Source organism: Rutidosis leptorrhynchoides, chromosome 8 (genome assembly GCF_046630445.1).
Source record: "Rutidosis leptorrhynchoides isolate AG116_Rl617_1_P2 chromosome 8, CSIRO_AGI_Rlap_v1, whole genome shotgun sequence".
NCBI lineage: Eukaryota > Viridiplantae > Streptophyta > Magnoliopsida > Asterales > Asteraceae > Rutidosis > Rutidosis leptorrhynchoides.
This window is the reverse complement of record NC_092340.1, coordinates 153,469,975-153,490,806: the sequence shown is the minus strand read 5'-3', so window position 1 is coordinate 153,490,806 and position 20,832 is coordinate 153,469,975. Positions and strand designations below refer to the sequence as shown.

The 20,832-nt window shown below is 34.7% G+C and overlaps 1 long non-coding RNA gene across 2 annotated transcripts; it reads right to left on the bottom strand.

Annotated features, from left to right (window-relative positions):
* Positions 1–6,998: 6,998 nt before the first annotated feature.
* On the bottom strand, positions 6,999–9,559 carry LOC139862902 (uncharacterized). Of its 2 annotated transcripts, XR_011764315.1 has the most exons (4): positions 9,218–9,559; positions 8,683–8,813; positions 8,454–8,579; positions 6,999–8,127 (listed from the first exon to the last, which is right to left on the bottom strand). It is a non-coding gene; the product is annotated as an uncharacterized lncRNA (long non-coding RNA). The 2 variants fall into 2 exon arrangements; XR_011764314.1 differs by having other exon boundaries at positions 6,999–8,579.
* Between the last annotated feature and the right edge of the window lie 11,273 nt (positions 9,560–20,832).

The window sequence follows — 20,832 nt, the reverse complement described above, 5'->3', positions numbered from 1 at the left end:
TTAATCTGGTTGTCTTTTACGAGATCTTGAGTGTATGAGAAGAATCTGAGGTTTTCATCTGAAACTGTATCATCTAAATCTTTTATGTACAAGTTTAGCCCTTGTGATTTGTCTACAGTCTCCTTCATGGTTTGCTCAAACCCTTGTTTCAATTCCTATTCCTTTGTAGTATTTTCTGAGCCTTACCAACATACCATTCTTTTCCATCAAACTTATGACCGTTAAGACCGTCTATGGCTTTGGCGCCTCGTCAGTATTTATATTTTGTTCAGTCACTTTTGATACTCTTCTTTCATTTGTATTATGCAAGCTGCATTATCTTCATATATAGTTGTTGGTGAAGATAGTTGTTAGTCTTTTATAGCGTTCTAGTCCACAAGAATCAATAATGATTTGTGTCATTGATCTCAACCAAACACATTTTCGAGTAGTTTCATATAATGCAATCACTTCGTCATGATTTGATGATGATGTTGCAACAAGTGTTTGTTTTAAGAACGCCATGATTTTGTGGTATCTCCATTTAGGAATACATATCGAGTTTGAGATTTATCTTTATGAGGATTTGATGAATGACCTGCATATATATAATCAACCAAATCTTGTTTTGAAACGTTATAATAAAATAATTTTAAATCAGCAGTTTCTCAAGGGTATCAAAATATGTGTTTGATCCCGCTCCATTGTCATTTGAGCTGAATCTTGCCAACAAATTAACTGCAAGAGAAATGTCAGGTCTTGTACAATCTATAAGATACATAAGAACCTCAATTGCACTAAAATATAGAACTTCCGATCTGTTAAAATTTTCATGATCTTCGCAGGGATGAAATAGATCAGTGTCAATATTGAGTGATCTAACAACAATGAGTTTGTCTTTAAAAAAAAATGTTTTAAAATCTTTTCGGTATAAGTTGTTTGATGTACAAGTAAACCATTAGGCATATGCTCAATTTGCAATCCAAGGTAATACTTGGTTTTTTCAAGATCTTTCATTTCAAAATAATTCTTTAGAAGTTGAATGATTTCATAGATCTCTTTATTTGTTCCTATGATATTAAGATCATCAACATAAACAGCTATGATCACATATCCGGATGTTGTTTTCTTAATGAAAACACATGGGCAAATAAGATTATTGGTATACCCTTTGCTTATCAAGTAATCACTTAATCGTTTATACCACATGCGACCCGATTGTTTCAACCCATATAAAGACCTTTGTAACTTGATTGAGTACATTTCTTTGGGTTTTGCATTGGTTGCTTCTGATACCTTAAATCCTTCAGGTATCTTCATATATATATCACTATCAAGTGATTCATAAAGATAAGCAGTCACAACATCCATGAGATGCATTTCTAAATTTTCAGAAATTGCCAGGCTGATTAAGTATCTAAAAGTAATTGCATCCATAACAGGAGAATAAGTTTCCTCATAATCAATTCCCGGTCTTTGAGAAAAACCTTGAGCTACAAGTCTAGCTTTATACCTTGTAACTTCATTTTTCTCATTTCTTTTTCACACAAAAACCCATCTATATCCCACAGGTTTTACATCTTTAGGTGTGAGAATGATAGATCCGAAAACTTTTCTTTTATTGAGTGATTCAAATTCAGCTCGTATTGCTCCTTTTCAATGATCCCAATCATGTCTATTTTGACATTCCATGACAGATTTTGGTTCTGGATCATCATCATCATTCATGATGTCATATGCAACATTATATGAAAATATCTCATCAAGATTTTTCATTTCATTTCGGTTCCATAATATTTTTGAATGTGCGTAATTGATTGAAAATTCCGTATTGACATCATCAATCTCCTCTGCAGAAGGAGTATTGATTTGTAGTTCTTTTTGAACACTTTCTTTTACCTCATTATCAGCTGATTTTCTTTTCCGAGGATTTTTATCTTTGGAACCAATTGGTCTCCCACGTTTCTGGCGTAGCAAAGACTCAAGAATAACATTATTGCCAGTTTTTGGAATTTCAATTCGAGCTGGAGCATTTGCTGCTGGTATATATGATTTAGTCACTCTTTTTGTATCTGTAAATGCATCAGGCAATTTATTTGCAAGTTCTTGCATATGCATTATTTTTTGAACTTCGATCTCGCATTCTTTTGTGCGAGGATCAAGATACATTAATTGAGGTTCACACCATGAAACATCATTTTCTTTATTTTTTATTTCTCCCCCTAATCTAGGGAACAATGTTTTATTAAAATGACAATCAGCAAAACGTGCTGTAAAAATATCACCCATCATGGGTTCAATATATCTTATGATTGAAGATGTTTTATATCCAAAATATATTATCATCTTTCTTTGAAGAACCATTTTATTGTGTTGTGGTGATACAATTGAAACATACACTGCACAACCAATGTTTTAAGGTAGAAAATATTTGGCTCTTGGCCAAAATCAAGTATTAAGTGAAAATATTTACGACTTTCACATGGTATAATGCGAATTAATGTCGCAGCATGTAAATTTACATGTCCACATATAAATATTGAGAGATTTGTACTCATTATCAATTGTCTAGTTATTAGCTGTAAGCGTTTATCTATTGATTCAGCTAAACCAATTTTGTGTATGCACATGAGCAACTGGATGTTCAACAACAATCTCTGTAGATATATAATGATCATTAAATGCTTGAGATGTTAACTCACCAGCATTATCAAGTCTCATCCTTTTAATGGTGTAATCAGAATAATGTGTTCTCAATTTAATAATTTGTGCAAGAAACTTTGCAAATGCCATATTACGGCTTGATAACATACAAATATGAGACCATCCGCTAGATGCGTCTATTAGAACCATGAAATATCAAAATGGTTCACATGATGGATGAATTGGTTTATATATCTTACCTTGAATTCTTTCAAGAAACATTTGTGATTCTTTTTCACAATATACTTTTCATTAATCACCATATGTGCTTTCCATTAATCACCATATGTGTTTTTTTTTTTTTTTTTTTTTTATAAATCACCATATGTGTTTTTTGTTTTTTTGTTTTTTTTTTTTTTTTTATCATATATCCTTTTCACCATATACGCTTTTAATCATATGCGCTGTGTTTTTCACCATATGCGCTTTTAATCATATGCGATTTTCATCATATGCGTTGTGCTTTTCATCATATTCGCTTTTTATCATATGCGCTTATCATATGCGATGCGCTTTTTATCATATGCGCTTTTTTATGTGAATAGTAAATTAATTAATTTCGTTTTACTATTCATATGAATTAATTTAGATTTACTATTTTGTTAATTGAGTAATATATATATATATACATCATATACTTGTGACTCCGAAGGCTCAAATGAATTTGACCATATAGTTATACGTTGTACCTTGCACATTAATTTTCAGTAGAAGCTTTAGATGCATATTATTTTCAGTAGAAGCTTTAGATGCACTTTTTTTTTAATCACCGAATACCACAAACACTTTGTTTGCGTTTGTTCATAGTCATCAATGAAAACCATTTTCTTTAATTTTATTTTATACAATAAAATTAACGCATCATTATTCTTTTCAAAAACAATAATCTATTGTTATTGTTCACTTGTGCCATGTTTAACAACAAAAGTCAACAACCTCTGTCTTGTTTGTTGTGGCAACCAAAAACAACCTTTGCTTTTGTTACCGAGAATCCAAGACCAAAAAATAATTAATTTTTTAATTAATCTTTTATCAAAACCATAAATGATTTTATTGATCTACGTTGATATGGCCATAAAGAATTGACGGCTGACCTACTTTTGTAAGTGTATTTCGGCTATCATCCCGAAAACGCACAACGACCTTTTTTTTTTTTATGAACTATTTGTTTCATATCTAGCTTAGGCAATTATTGTGAACATTTGGTCCCTATAAGAGCATTTATTTTTTAGACTTTTAGTTGATTTGTACTTGTCACAATTAGGGATAGCACCCGCGGGTCGTGGATGCGGATCCATTGGATCCATCACCCGTACCCGCGGATTTTTTTTAAGAGACATCCAATTGAACCCTTGTTCGTTGAAACAATTTGACTATATTTTTACTCCCCATTATTAAACGGGCCATTTTGATGCACACTCTTAAAAAAATAATTTGTTTTTTAAGTTTTATTATTCAACCTCCTTTTTTTCAACGGTCACGTTTTTAACAAAACATTTGACAAGTTTGGAAAAAAGTTTTTTATTGATTATCATCAAAAGTTTTCTATTGTCACTCTACTGGATGGAATTATGGCATACAACCAAAATTGCAACCCAACACTACATAAGAACAAAAAGGTTGTTTTTAATTAACATATGTATATGTGTTAAACTCGGAATAATAATAACTTAGTTTAGAAAATTAACATAAGACATGTTGAAACATTTTTGTCACATTTAGCTCATCAAGTCTAATACTTATCATTGATAGATTTTATCACGTCTAGGAGATGTTTACTTTTTTCTTGTATTAAGTCCTACTTTCATTTACCTTTGTTTGGAAAAAAGTTTTTTTTTTTACTTTGCTTTCCCCCTTTCTGTAAAACTCATTTAAACACTTTCTTTGTTTTTGTTTTTTTTTTTTTTTTTTAAAAAACTTCCTTTTTTTTTACGTTACCCGTAAATTATAAATATATAAAAAAAAACTTTTTGTTTAAATTTTTTTTTTTTAGTTTTTAAAAGGCCACTTGACCAATTTTTTAATTCTTTCACAACACCTGATATCGTGATCGTGACCTTTCACCAAAGCAAGAGATATTCTTGATAAACTAAACACGGACTCGTGTTTGAAATTGTCGGCCACAAAAAAATTCATTTGATAAAAGTATATATTTTTTTTTTAGTTATAGAAGGAGACCACTTCATTTTCAATACTTCATTTTTGACAAAAAAACTATTCCATTTTATCATCCCCTTTTTTTTTCTTACTTTAACTTTTAAGATATACTTTTAATAAAAATACAAACTACTTTTTCTTATTTTAACTTTTAAGATTTACTTTTAATAAAAATACAAACTACTTTTTGTATTTTAACTTTTAAGATTTACTTTTAATAAAAGTACAAACTACTTTTTCTTATTTTAACTTTTAAGATTTACTTTTAATAAAAATACAAACTATTTTTTTATTTTAACTTTTAAAATTATAAATTTAAGAATAAACATTAGTATGCATGAAATAAATAATGATTAATTGCATAAGTAATCATAAATGTTAGATAACATATAAAGACCCCGTCGTATTCGTATTGATCAGAATTAATCTCGACCCATGGTACCGTGTTGTCAAATGACGTGTTGCGTACATAAAGTACCGTGTTGTCAAATGACGTGTTGCGTACAATCATGAGGTCTTATTAACATAAATATAAATGTTAGTGAAGTTAATAAGAGTTAGATTACAGAAAATATAATTCAGGTGGTATAACCGACCATATATAACTTAAATAACATAAATATAAATGTTAGTGAAGTTAGTAAAAGTTAGATTACAGAAATATAATTCAGGTGGTATAACCGACCATATATAACTTAAATAACATAAATATAAATGTTAGTGAAGTTAGTAAAAGTTAGATTACAGAAATATAATTCAGGTGGTATAACCGACCATATATAACTTAAATAACATAAATATAAATGTTAGTAGTCCAAAATTTGATATATTTGAGTCTTAACCGACCATATATAACTTAAATAACATAAATATAAATGTTAGTAGTCCAAAATTTGATATATTCGAGTCTGAAAATTATTAATAATTTCATACCTTGATTAGTGATTCGTGATCGTTTGAGATATCTTTTAATTACACTAAGCTTTTCGTGCTGATAACATGTTATAATTCAGTAGGCTTATAACTACCTTTAATGGTTATAAGAACAAAGAGAGAAAAAGAGAAAAAGGAGAGAAGAAATATTGATATTGATATTTCAAAAGAAATGGTGCACCTTAAATGGTTACCATACATGTCTATTTATAGTATAAAATATTACTATGCAAGAAATATAATAATAATAAAATTAACATCCAATATAGATATTTTATAACACAATCTAGATATTTTATAACAGGGCCAAATTTTTTGAGAATTCTTGCCTGACTTTGTTGACCAAAGGGGAAGTTTGAAAAGCAAAACGACATTTTTGGGGGAAAATGACAAGTAACCCTTTGGCTATTATTTATAGTTTATACGTAGTAAACTAACTAGTTTTCGAACTCTCGCTACGTGTGAAAAGTTTGGTTTTCAATGTATTTTATTGCGTTTAATTTTTATATTTATTTCGTGGCTAACGATGATGTCGTTGAAGCGTTATTTTAAATTAATAATATATGTGCACCTCCGCATTTCGCTATGGAATTGTCGGCTTTTAAAAATTTAACGCAAAATCAACGTGTATGAAAAGGACCCCAAATATTTAGCGTTATTTTAAAAAGCGTCCGTTTTGCGTATAGGTAGTGACATTGTGTTCCTAAAATTATTTCGAGTTTAACGATGGTGTCGAAAAAATTTAACTCGTTGCGAGCGAGAAGATATGACCCGTTGAATATTTGGGTGGAGTTTATTTAAGATTTTTTATGAAAATGATTATTTAACACTTTGCCCCCTGTTTGAGGGGTCGATTTGAATATTTGAAAAAAGTGTGGGGGGCTTTGTTGGTGAAAATGAAATTTAGTTAAAATTAAAAAAAAAATGTGAAAAGTTAAAAATACCCCTAATTACTATTTATAACTTTTGTCTATTATAATATGTATCATACTAGATTTATGAGCCCGTCCGTTGCACGGCAGCTCTATAAATTAGTATTTAAAAACGTTAGAATGGGTAACGATTAGTTGTATCATATAATTACAATGACGAAATCCTTACTTATTGATAGTATTTGAACTGAAACCAAATATATTGAAAAAATGAATAACGTAAACACTATGAATGAATACACTTTTAATGAAACAATCAATTGTTTATATTCAAGCTGTAACCAAGTATCATGTACTTGCTCCATGACACTAATCATCTACATGTCAATAAGATAGAAAAAAACATTCTTATCATCTATATTTTGAATAATTGTTTATGATGTTATTCAGTGATTACGACAATTGTAACCATCTAGACATTATGGTGTTTATAAAGATAATCTAGGCAGTTCAGCGTTTACCATAGAGTTAATAAGCTTGCAGCTTGATTTCCATCATTTGCATACCCATAAAGGGGGGTCATGAGGTTGGCATGCAGCATAATTATATGCATAAAGAACTTGTATCCGCAAGGAAAAATATTGCAATGAAATTAATAATAGTAGTTTCATGTACTAATAGTTCAAGAAACATAAAGCATTAAACCAATAGCAAAATTTATATCATTGTCAGCCAGTTTTCAAACTTTTGGATATAACAACTTCTACACCACCAAACCTTCTTGTATTATTAACCTCCAAGTAACAAATCAACTAAATCAGTTCAGTTTTATATATAGGTATAAGGAACACACACTAAATATATTAAAAATCAAATTACGAAACCATGAGGAGGTTAAGATTTCCAGCGAAGCAATTGGATTCTATAAAAAAGCATAATCATTGTACCGAAAGCAATTGCTTCCCTTTCAGCTACGTTTTTTACCCGTTTAAATCGGGTGGAAGGGTCTAAATGGTCATCAAGTAAAAGACTTTACATGTTATAACACTGAAGATGATATGATGTTGTATAAATCATAAGGAGTGTATCTTCCTTTAGTTAAAATCATGTTATTTGAGCAACACATCCACACATCGATATGAGCATCACATTTGGCCAAGGTTATTTCACCAAGAATGAAAAAAACATTTTAATCAAAGATGAAGTTTTACCCATTTGACATGTTAATTGAACTATACTTCAATCAACTGTAATTATTAAGATATAGAATGATTTTAAAGCTAGGGAAAACCTCAGGCTCTCTAAACAAATTGTTTCAAGCTCTAGTAAAGCATATGCTTGTATCCAACTAAACATGTTCTTCACTATTGCCCACTCCTTCGACCCACCCATGTTGCCACCTAATCAGGTAACACAAAGGGTTAAGAAATTACCTCATATGACACATCAAAATCGCTTAAAACTTTGGCATCTTCTTTCATCACTGGAAGATCAGAATCAGAACACATGATAATTCCAACGCATGGAGCAATCGTGTCAAGAAGATGATATCGAAAAGTAAACACTAATAAATCGTTTCAAAAATTCACATGTCTCCTAAATTAAGTTAAGATAAGACACTCACAAGCAGATTTTTTTTATCCATATACATTAATAAAGAACTGACTATTATGACTCCCACAATGCAAAAGCAAATGCAAACATATTTTAGGAATTTCCAAAACACACATTCCATTATACTTCAGTTAATTTAAATTAAATTAAAATTAATAATTTAATATTTAAAAAAAAATGCCATGAAAAACATACATGGAATATCCTCTGCACTTTATTCTTTTAGATGAGATTTAACCCGTGCTTCAACAGCGCCCGCAAAAGGACCAATAACAGTGATATGCTGCATCTTCCGTTGCTTTCGCATATCCTTAGGAAAATCTGGATTTTCAAACACAACTTCAAATACAAACTAATATATATTCACATAAGAAAAACATATAAAAAAGCGTAACAAAAAAGCATTATAAAGAACGGTATTAACCTCGTAATCTTCTGTCAAAAACAACTCCATGGCAAACACACCAGCACCTTCCAACGAAGCAACGGCTTGAGACGCGACATTAGTTGCAAGTTTCAAAATCTTCCATCTACAAACACTTGTTGTGACCAAGACTACAAATCAACATTTTTATCATTTAATCAAACTCTATTTTTTTTTTGGAACAACAATCAATCAAACTTTATTAAATCACGAAACCGTGTAATCAATTGAATCACGAAGTCGTAAGCATTAAACAACCATTGTAAATAAACCATTTAATCTGATGAAGTAACAATGATCAGTGAACATTGTGGAGTTGAGAATCTATACAGGACTTATGATCGATTTGATTAAATCGTTTAATCTGATGAGTAACAATGATCAAGTAACAATGAAGATGATAACCAATATGTTAATTATTATTGAATTGATTATGTTTAAAGATCTGATTTTGCAAATCAGATTCTAAATTCAGGTCTAATTATTTCACATAAAACGAAAATCATATGGCAAACGAAAAACGATTAACATTTACCTGTATTCAAATCGGTTCTCCTTAATTCATACCGTTGCGACGATTCGTTACTTGATTCAGCCGAAAATCAACAAAACTAAATTCAGATCGAAGCGATAAAAACATCGCCCAAAACAATTATGTTACCGTCTAGAACATCGATTTAGGACATCAACGAAGGAGCAAGATAGAATTTGGTAACCCTAATTTGGGATGTTAGGAAGAAAAGAAATCTGATGAAAATGGTTAGAGCTTCTAATCCGTGGGTTTCAATTAGGACACGTTAATTAGTGGCATATTAGGATTTGATGCAGATGTAGTGTAAATGAGGCGTAGGAGATGAAATTTTTAGGGTTTCTTGCTGTGTGAATTCATTCCGGTTTTTAGATGTCAGATTAGTGGTTGTTAATTAGTGTTAATTAAAATTAAAATATAATTAGGGAGTACCAGGTCAGCAATCAGGATTAAGAAGTCATTATGGGAGTGACACCATGGATTTATCTTCATGATTTATAACATGTTATAGATAGATAGATAGATAGATAGATAGAATCATTCTATACCTTAAAAAGGGTTTTTATTAGCTAATAATTCTTTTTAAAACTCACTTTCTAACCCTTAGATCAATAAAAGACTCTCACATGTGATTTGATCTAATGGTCTAAAATGATCCCCTACTTATATTAGCTAATAAATCAATTTTGATTGTTGAAACTGACAGAAATACCATTCAATTATTAAACACACGGGATAAAATTATGGGGTTCAGGTCAAATAGATTCACGTCAAAAAAAAAAAAAAACCCTAATTCATCTCTCAAATCATCGACCAACAACTCTACCTGATAATGCTAAAAACGAACACATATTTCATAGCATTTGTAACGTCCTCCCAATAGGGTCTGGAAGGAACGTCACTAATATCAAAACATACCAACATATTATAATAAACGAGAACAATACTAAATGATGAATTTAACTTTATTGAGTACGCAGCAGAAAATGAAATGTCGTTACAATGACAGGAATAACAATAACGTAAATGTTCACATGCAGAAGTAATAAATGCGATATCTCTTGATCATATGTCCAAGTAGCATCACATAAGCGGTAAGTATAAGAGCTTGAATCAAACATCACCTGAGACAAAACATGCTAAAGTATCAACCAAAAAGGTTGAGTGAAGTTCATAGGTTTAACAAAAAGTTTGTCGTTGTTTTAGACCACAAGATTTAGTTTGTAAAGTTGATCTCCTGCAGGATCAAAAAGTTATGCCAATGCGTGATATTTAGACTAAACGTTCAAGTTTTGCCCCATGACAAGTTGTGTCTGTCCTTGTCGGTTTAATTTCATTATTAAGTAATACAATGACTTGGTCAAATGTATCGGGGACGTTACTCCCGATAGGCCTATCCCCAATGATTAAGAATGCCGCAGCAATTAAAAATATCACTGTAGGGACTTAGTCGGACATAGTCGGGTATAGCATAGTTTAACAGTTTGGTACTTATGTCTAAAGTGTAAAAAGTAAAAACAGCATGTGTCTCACCCCAAGTAAAAGTAAGTAAGTTTGCTAGCAATAAAGAGGGGCTATGAATTCACCTTAGTAAGTAGAGAGAGAGTTATTCCTCGGAATAAAGAGTTGAGCGAGTGAGCAGGAAAGTCAACCTATTGACATTTAAGAGTAGTTAAGTGTTTTGCCCATGTTTAAGTTTAAGTATGTGTTTGTTTTACTAAGTTTCTATTCCTAGTAAGTTACTATTTTTATAAAGTTTCCATTTTTAGAAAGTTTCTTATTTTACTAATTTTCTATGAGTAGAGAGTTTCTACTTTTATCAGTGTTTTCCATTTTAGGATACTTGTCGTATTAGATAAGCTTTCAATCACCCCTTTCCCTTCGAATGGCTAATTTAGATCTAGGGGCTTGAGCCATAGGACCCTTTAAATCGGAAATCCAAACCCTCTGCCTAGAATCTCATAGAAACCATTCGTCAAGAAAGTTCGAAGATCTATACATCTCTAATACATATCCCAAAATATTTTTATGTTACAATATAAGTAGTAGGTTATAGGTGCTAGTAATAGTAATAGTGTATACATGTTATTTATTTTATTTTTAATTGCATATAATTTATAACATTATTTATATGTTTCGGTAAAAATAATAACCGAAGTAAAAAGTAAAAAGTAAAAAAAAATAAAAAGTAAGAAAAAAATACTTACTAGTAGTAATTCTTCAAAGAGAGAATGAGAGAAATTTTGGTGTGAGTTTGAATGAGAAATGAGGGGTATTTATACTTGAAAAAATTAGGTAAAAAGAATAAAATAATTAAAAGAAAAAGAAATATTTTAATTCTTAATGGGATTTTAAAATTAAAAAGTATTAAATGTTAGGTCATGGGATAATGCACAAAATAAAATAATAAAAGTAGTTTTTCCATTACAATTTTTAATTAAAAAGTAATTTATTTATTTATTTTTTTTTCATTTATTTTAAGGATTTTTTTTATATAAATAAACAAATTGATTTAATGTTTTCCAAGAATATTTGTCAATAATATTTTATTTTATTTTTTTTATTTAATTAATAAATACAAATTTTGCATAAAAATAATAAATAATTTAGTATTTTGTATTTTTAATAATAATTATGATTTTAATTATTAAACTATAGTTTTAGTAAGTTTGTAAATATTATTACATTTATATATAATTGGATTTATTATATAGTTAAATATATAAAATATTAACTAAATAATAAAAGTGATACAAAGTTTATATACTTAGTTAAATTATGTCAAATTATATAAATTAATAATATATTATTTATTTAAGCTTACATTGTTGACTAAAAATTACTATTCGGTCAATATTTAATTGTATATAACAACCCTTAATACATATAGTCAGACATATAACCCTAAGGTTAATTCAGTAAATTTAGAAGTCGAAAAGTGAGGGTTGTTACAGTACCTCCCCGTTAATAAAAACTTCGTCCCGAAGTTTTAGGTAGACTTCTCGGATGCATCAGCGGTTGAGAAGAGATGGGGATATTTCTGTTTCATTTGGTCTTCACATTCCCAGGTATACTCGGGGCCACGTCGTGAATTCTAACGGATCTTAACAATAGGTATGGTGCTTTGTTTTAAGCGTTTAGCAGATCGGTCCATGACTTCTACGGGTTCCTCTATGAAGTGCATTTTATCATCAATGCGAATGTCATCTAAAGGAATAACGAGAGTGTCATCAGCGAGACACTTTTTAAGATTCGAGACATGAAATACGTCGTGTACGATGCTAAGTTCAGCAGGTAATTCTAATCGATAAGCCACGGGTCCGATCCTTTCAGTAATCTTGAAGGGTCCAACAAAACGCGGACTTAGTTTGCTTCGTTTACCAAAACGAACGACGCCTTTCCAAGGGGATACTTTCAACATGGCTTTGTCACCAACTTGGAATTCCAAATCTTTCCGACCTTTATTAGCATAGCTCTTCTGTCGGTTGCGGGCAGTTTCTATTCGTTTCTTAATCTGAACTATCTTTTCGGTTGTCTCGTGTATGATTTCAGGACCAGTTAACTGTCTGTCCTCTAATTCATCCCAGCACAGTGGGGATCTACATTTTCGTCCGTATAAGGCCTCAAAAGGTGCAGCCTTAATACTTGAGTGGTAACTATTATTGTAAGAGAATTCAACCAAAGGCAAATGTCTATCCCAGCCTTTGCCGAAGTCGATAACACAAGCGCGAAGCATATCTTCCAATGTTTGAATGGTTCGTTCACTTTGACCATCGGTTTGCGGATGATAAGCAGTACTCATGTTGAGTTGAGTTCCAAGAGCAGTTTGTAAGGATTTCCAAAATCTGGAAGTGAATCTACTGTCGCGATCGGATATGATTGATATAGGAACACCATGACGAGAGACAATTTCTTTGATATACAGTTGTGACAATCTCTCCATCTTGTCGGTCTCCTTGATCGGTAAGAAATGAGCAGATTTAGTAAGACGATCTACTATTACCCATATAGTTGTAACATCCCGCCTTTTTCCATTTACTTTTCCGTTATGCTAATATAAAGTTCGTTATATGTTTATAACATCTCCCGTTGATACGCGTTTTAAATTATCTCGTTTAGGTAATTCCCGCACCCGAACGAAAGTTGAGGGACTAAACTTGACAAGGGATCAAATCCTTGACTAGGTCAAAGGGTCAAACCCCTTTCACCCATTCATTACCATCTCCCTATCTCTCTCTCTTTCTCTCTAGCAAGAACACACACCCATTTACCAAATTCATTCAATCATCATCTAAATTCGATCTAGGAGGCTTACAACAAAATAAACTACATATTCGTGATCCTTTCTTCATCCTCTTCATTTTGGTACCAACTTCATCTCGTTTGGGTAACTTTCTAAAATCACTAGATTTTGTGTTCTTGATGTTTTTAACTTATAAAAGTGTTAATTAGTGTCTATGGCTCAAGTCTAACATGAATATATGATTTATATGCTCGATCTCGTTGTTTTAGTGTAACTAGCATGAACTTGAATTTTGGTGTGTTGTTCTTGAATTTTGGATGATCATATGTTGTTAGATGTTAAAAGTTGATGCTTTAATTGTGTTACTAGCATCACTAGCTTCAATTTGATGTGTAGGTTGCCTTAGAAAACTTCATGAACTTGATTATTGATTTTGGTGAATTTGGGTTAGGGTTTGATGAACTTGAAATGAACTTTTGATGCATTGAATGCCATGGATTATTATTGGTAAGTGTTTAGTTGGATTGTATGCTTGATTACCTTCGAAACGGCATATCATTCATGTAAATTGGTTGCCCGAATCATTGAATTTCGTTTATGAACTTGTATGCGGTTAATGTTAAGCATTAGATGCGGTTTTGGTTGTTGTAATAGGTAGATTGATTGATGAATTGTGTTTAGTTGCATTCTACGTCAAAAGAGCTTTCCAACGATATAAGGTGCGAGTCCTAAGTGTTAGCGGTTTGTGTTTTATGCACAAAAAGGTTTTGGATTGAGACTTGAACATTTGGGACTGGCCAGGTACCAGCACCCGGCCTTTGCCGCGGCGCGGCCATTTCATGTCGCGGCGCGACATATAAGGTGGTCAGGTTCTGACCACCATGTCCAAATTACGAAAAATGTTTGGCATACTACGGACCTCCGATTCACATGAAACTTGTTCTAACATGTTCATATATGATTAAAAACCTCAGAAAAATAGTTCGGAACCCGACCCGAACGTGTTGACTTTCGTTGACTTTGACCGACCAAAGTTCGACTTTTAATCAAACTTAACCAAATATTTGTGCAATCGTTCTAACATGTTTTTATACTTGTACCTTGCATGAAACATGACAATTTGATTCACATGCTATTATGATCGAGTCTTAACGAGCCATAGGACTAATTGAACATCTTTGACCTATCGTGTTTACCGTTATTGATACAAACCTATTGTTTAGGTCAAGACTAGCATTGTTCTTTGCACACGTTTACTTGTTGAAGTACTTTACTACTCGTGCACTCAAGGTGAGATCATAGTCCCACTTTTACTCTTTTTGAACTTATATTGGGATGAGAAAACATAAACGATTCTTTTGAACTAAGTGAACACAAGGACGGGAAAACAAACATTCTACATACGAGTTTAGAACAAAATCCTCAATTCGATTATCATTAGTTACACTTGCCGGGTGTAAGCGAGAACTTATGTTGTATGGATCCATATGGGTTTGACAAACCCTCATTCAAACGGTTCGCTACCGTTTACGAATGAAATATATTTTCGAGAAACAGTGTTTGTTCTAGCACTAAGTGATGGGGTATACAATGGAAGGAATGTTAAGCTTTGATAATTGGGTGCTCGTGAAACAAACTTTTGGAATGTATTACAATTATTTCATTGATGCAAATCTTGTGGTTCACTTGTACTTACTTACTTAAACCTATGATTTCACCAACGTTTTCGTTGACAGATTTCTATGTTTTTCTCAGGTCTTTGAACGATACATGATACATGCTTCCGCTCATTATTTGATACTTGCATTGGATGTCGAGTATATGTGCATTTCATGGAGCGTCTTTTGACTTTACTTTAAACCGTGTCGCCTAGATTTCATTCGTATTATAACGTTATAACTTAACTATTGGTTGAACAATTCTTGTAAACTTTGGGAACAATCTTTATTTTGAAATGAAGGCGACATATTTTGGTCAAACTTTGTCTTAAAGACTTATGACCACGTAACGAGACCTAAGTAGACGGCGCCGTCAAACATGATTTGGTCGGGTCGCTACAGATGGTATCAGAGCGTTGGTTGTAGGGATTTAGAGTTCATTAGTGTCAACCCCGAGTCATAGGGTACATTGGTGAGTCTAGACTACAACCGGCATATAGACTTGAAGTAGGAATTACTTGACTACTTGTGCATTTATACTCGAACGCTTCTACTCATATCTACTCTTAGTTCATCTTAATCTCACGTTGTTTAATTTGATTGACGCGCCACCTTGACTATATGAAATGATGTCGAATGCACATATGAATCAGGGTAATATAATTTCCGGGATTATATTACGGTGACTCATATGAACGTTCCGACATTATGGCATAAAGAATTTAAGGCGAGTCGAGGAAAAACTTCTCTTTATCTTTATTCTATATCACGGTTAGTATTATTGAGAATACTAATCAATGATATTCTTGTGTCTTGAAGGAACAATGGCTCCTCGTCGTGTACGCCGCAATGAAACTCCCGAACAAGCTCTCGAACGGATGATAGCTACCGCCGTAGATGCGGCCATGGCCGGTCACTCATCCAACAACAATAATAATAACAACAATAACAACCACAACAACCACAACAACAACAACAACAACAATGGAGCCGGAAACTCAAACGAGGGATGCTCCTATAAAGCTTTCATGGGGTGCAAACCTCACACTTTTGATGGAACCGGGGGACCGGTCGTGCTCACCCGATGGTTTGAGCAAACGGAAGCCGTCTTTAGCATAAGCGGTTGTCGGGACCAAGACAAGGTCAAATACTCCACTCACACTTTCTCCGGAATTGCTCTAACATGGTGGAACACCTATGTTCAATCGGTGGGTACCGATGAAGCTCATGCCCTCTCTTGGGCCGATCTAAAGGAAAAGATGATTGTTGAGTATTTTCCGCGCGAAGAAACCCGAAAGCTTGAGGAAGAACTAAGAGCTTTGAGAGCGGTCGGAAACGATCTTAAAGCTTATAATCAACGCTTCGCCGAACTATCCTTGATGTGTCCTAATCTTGTTAACCCCGAATCTCAAAGGATTGAGCTCTACATGCTCGGTCTTCCAAAAAGCATCAAACAAGGGGTGATGTCATCCAAGCCCACTACTCATCAAGCCGCTATGAACATGGCTCGCCAACTAATTGAAACGGTTGACGAAATCGTAGTTTCGGCACCTAAGGCAGAGGATAAATCGGGCGGCAACAAAAGAAAGTGGGAACCCTCCCAATCAAGCAACAACAACTTTGCCAAGAAATCTTTCACTTCCGACGGCAAGAGGGGTTATGCCGGGAACCTACCTCTTTGCAACAAATGCAACAAACATCACTTTGGTGAATGTGGCAAGTTAATTTGCCACCGGTGCCAAGGAGTTGGTCATAAGGCCAACGATTGTAAAAGTGCCACTCCCGTTGCTCGAAAGTGGCCCAATGCACCAAAGACGGGCACTTGTTACGAATGTGGCCAAACGGGTCATTATAGAAATGCATGCCCAAAGAAGAAAGATAACCCCAATACGCGCGGCCGAGCTTTCAACATCAACACCGAGGAAGCCCGGGATGACACTGAACTAGTCACGGGTACGTTTCTTCTCAACAATTCTTATGTCTCTTGCTTATTCGATTCAGGTGCCGATAAATGCTTTGTATCCAAGACTTTGACTCATTCTTTTAGCACTCCACCTCTTCCATTAGATACCCCTTATACCATTGAAGTGGCTAACGGGAAACTATTAAGTGCCGACACATATTACCGGGGGTGTACGTTAAACATTTTGGGTAAGGAATTTGAAATTGACTTGATACCCATGGAACTAGGAAGCTTTGATGTAATAATCGGTATGAATTGGTTAGTCAAAACGAAATCTCACATTCTTTGTGATCTTAACGCAATCCGAATTCCTATCGAGAATGGTGAACCTTTGATTGTCTATGGCGATAAGAGTTGCACCAGACTCAACCTCGTTTCGTGCCTTAAAGTTAGAAAACTGCTCCGTAAGGGTTGTTTTGCGATCCTTGCCCACGTTAAGAAAGTCGAGTCCGATGAGAAGCATATCGATGATGTGCCAATTGTTAGTGACTTTTCCGATGTATTTCCCGACGAATTGCTGGGTCTTCCACCTCATCGACCGGTTGAATTCCAAATCGATCTTATTCCGGGAGCCGCACCCGTAGCACGTGCACCATATAGACTCGCTCCATCTGAAATGCAAGAATTGCAAAGTCAAATCCAAGAACTACTTGATCGTGGTTTTATCCAACCTAGCCATTCACCTTGGGGCGCTCCGATTTTGTTTGTTAAAAAGAAAGACGGATCCCTACGAATGTGCATTGATTATCGTGAACTAAATAAATTGACGGTTAAGAACCGATATCCTCTTCCTCGCATCGATGACCTCTTTGATCAACTACAAGGGTCTTGTGTATATTCGAAAATCGATCTCCGCTCGGGTTATCATCAATTGAGGGTTAAGGGGGAAGATGTCTCCAAAACCGCTTTCCGAACTCGTTATGGTAGTTATGAATTCCTTGTCATGCCATTTAGTCTCACTAACGCACCGGCGGTGTTCATGGATCTTATGAACCGCGTGTGCAAACCGTATCTCGATAAATTCGTTATTGTGTTCATCGATGACATATTGATTTATTCTAAAAATGAAGAAGAGCACGAACAACATCTCCGACTTGTGCTTGAACTCTTGAGACAAGAACGACTTTATGCCAAATTCTCCAAGTGTGAATTTTGGTTGAAGGAAGTTCAATTTCTTGGTCATGTTGTAAGTGATCAAGGTATTAAAGTCGATCCCACGAAGATCGAAGCCATTAGTAAATGGGAGACTCCTACTACTCCTACTCACATTCGTCAATTCTTGGGTCTCGCCGGATACTACCGTAGATTCATCAAGGATTTTTCTTTGGTTGCTCGTCCTCTAACCGCATTGACTCACAAGGGAAAGAAATTCATTTGGGCGACCGAACATGAATCCGCATTCCAAATCTTGAAAACGAAGCTAACCACCGCTCCTATCTTGTCACTTCCCGAAGGAAATGATGACTTTGTTGTATATTGCGACGCCTCGAAACATGGTTTTGGGTGTGTATTGATGCAACGAACGAAAGTCATTGCTTATGCTTCTCGACAACTCAAAATTCATGAACGAAACTATACGACACATGATCTCGAACTCGGAGCCGTCATCTTTGCACTTAAAATGTGGAGACACTATCTTTATGGAACCAAGAGTACTATCTTTACCGACCACAAAAGTCTCCAACACATTTTCGATCAAAAGCAACTAAACATGAGACAACGACGGTGGATTGAAACTTTGAACGATTACGATTGCGAGCTTCGTTACCATCCCGGGAAGGCAAACGTAGTAGCCGATGCCTTAAGTCGAAAAGAAAGAGCGGTGCCTCTCCGTGTCCGAGCTTTAAACATCACCATTCACACCAACCTTAATAGCCAAATTCGGGTAGCCCAAGATGAGGCTCTCAAGGATGAAAACATCTCTCTCGAACACTTGAACGTCCTCACCTCTCGATTCGAAGTTAAAGGAACCGGACTCCGATATTTCGCCGGAAGAATTTGGGTGCCTAGTTATGGGGACCTACGAAGCCTTATTTTAGATGAAGCCCATAAGTCACGATACTCGATCCACCCCGGTGCCAATAAGATGTACCACGACCTTAAACAACTATATTGGTGGCCGAACATCAAAAGGGACGTAGCTACTTATGTTTCCAAGTGTTTGACATGTTCCAAAGTCAAAGCCGAACACCAAAGACCGTCCGGACTACTTCAACAACCCGAGATCCCGCAATGGAAGTGGGAAAGGATAACGATGGATTTTATCACCAAACTACCAAAAACGACGGGCGGTTATGATACCATTTGGGTTATTGTTGACCGTCTCACCAAATCCGCACACTTCCTTGCCATGAAAGAAACGGACAAAATGGAGAAACTTGCACAACTTTACATTAAGGAGATCGTAGCCCGACACGGTGTACCTTTATCGATTATCTCCGACCGAGATGGCCGTTTCGTTTCTAGATTTTGGCGTACATTGCAAGAAGCGTTGGGAACGCGTTTAGACATGAGCACCGCATATCATCCTCAAACCGATGGACAAAGCGAACGTACAATTCAAACCTTAGAGGACATATTACGAGCTTGCGTGGTTGATTTCGGAAAAGCTTGGGACAAGCACTTACCTCTCGCCGAGTTCTCTTACAACAATAGTTATCACGCGAGTATTAAAGCCGCACCTTTTGAAGCGCTATATGGCCGCAAATGTCGTTCACCTCTTTGTTGGGCCGAGGTAGGCGACGTGCAAATCACCGGACCCGAACTCATTCACGAAACCACCGAGAAAATCGTTCAAATCCGAGATAGGCTTAGGACGGCCCGAAGTCGTCAAAAGAGCTATACCGACAAACGACGCAACGATCTTGAATTCCAAGTCGGTGACCGAGTAATGTTAAAAGTCGCACCTTGGAAGGGTGTAATCCGTTTTGGGAAACGCGGGAAACTAAATCCGCGGTATATTGGTCCTTTCGAAATCTTGGAGCGTATTGGAACCGTTGCTTATCGTTTAGATCTTCAGCCTCAATTGAACTCCGTTCATCCTACCTTCCATGTATCTAACTTGAAAAAGTGTCTTGCCGAACCCGATATCGTCATCCCTCTCGAAGAACTTACTATGGATGACAAACTTCATTTTGTGGAGGAACCGGTTGAAATTGTGGACACCTCCGTCAAGACATTGAAACAAAGCCGAATCCCGATTGTTAAAGTCCGTTGGAACGCCAAAAGGGGACCCGAGTTTACTTGGGAAAGACAAGATCAAATGCAAAGGAAGTATCCTCATCTATTCGTGAATTCAGAAACGCAAGATCTCGAGGAAGAAACAACGACTACTACGCCTACTTAAATTTCGGGACGAAATTTCTTTTAAGGAGTAGGTAATGTAACATCCCGCCTTTTTCCATTTACTTTTCCGTTATGCTAATATAAAGTCCGTTATATGTTTATAACATCTCCCGTTGATACGCGTTTTAAATTATCTCGTTTAGGTAATTCCCGCACCCGAACGAAAGTTGAGGGACTAAACTTGACAAGGGATCAAACCCTTGACTAGGTCAAAGGGTCAAACCCCTTTCACCCATTCATTACCATCTCCCTATCTCTCTCTCTTTCTCTCTAGCAAGAACACACACCCATTTACCAAATTCATTCAATCATCATCTAAATTCGATCTAGGAGGCTTACAACAAAATAAACTACATATTCGTGATCCTCTCTTCATCCTCTTCATTTTGGTACCAACTTCATCTCGTTTGGG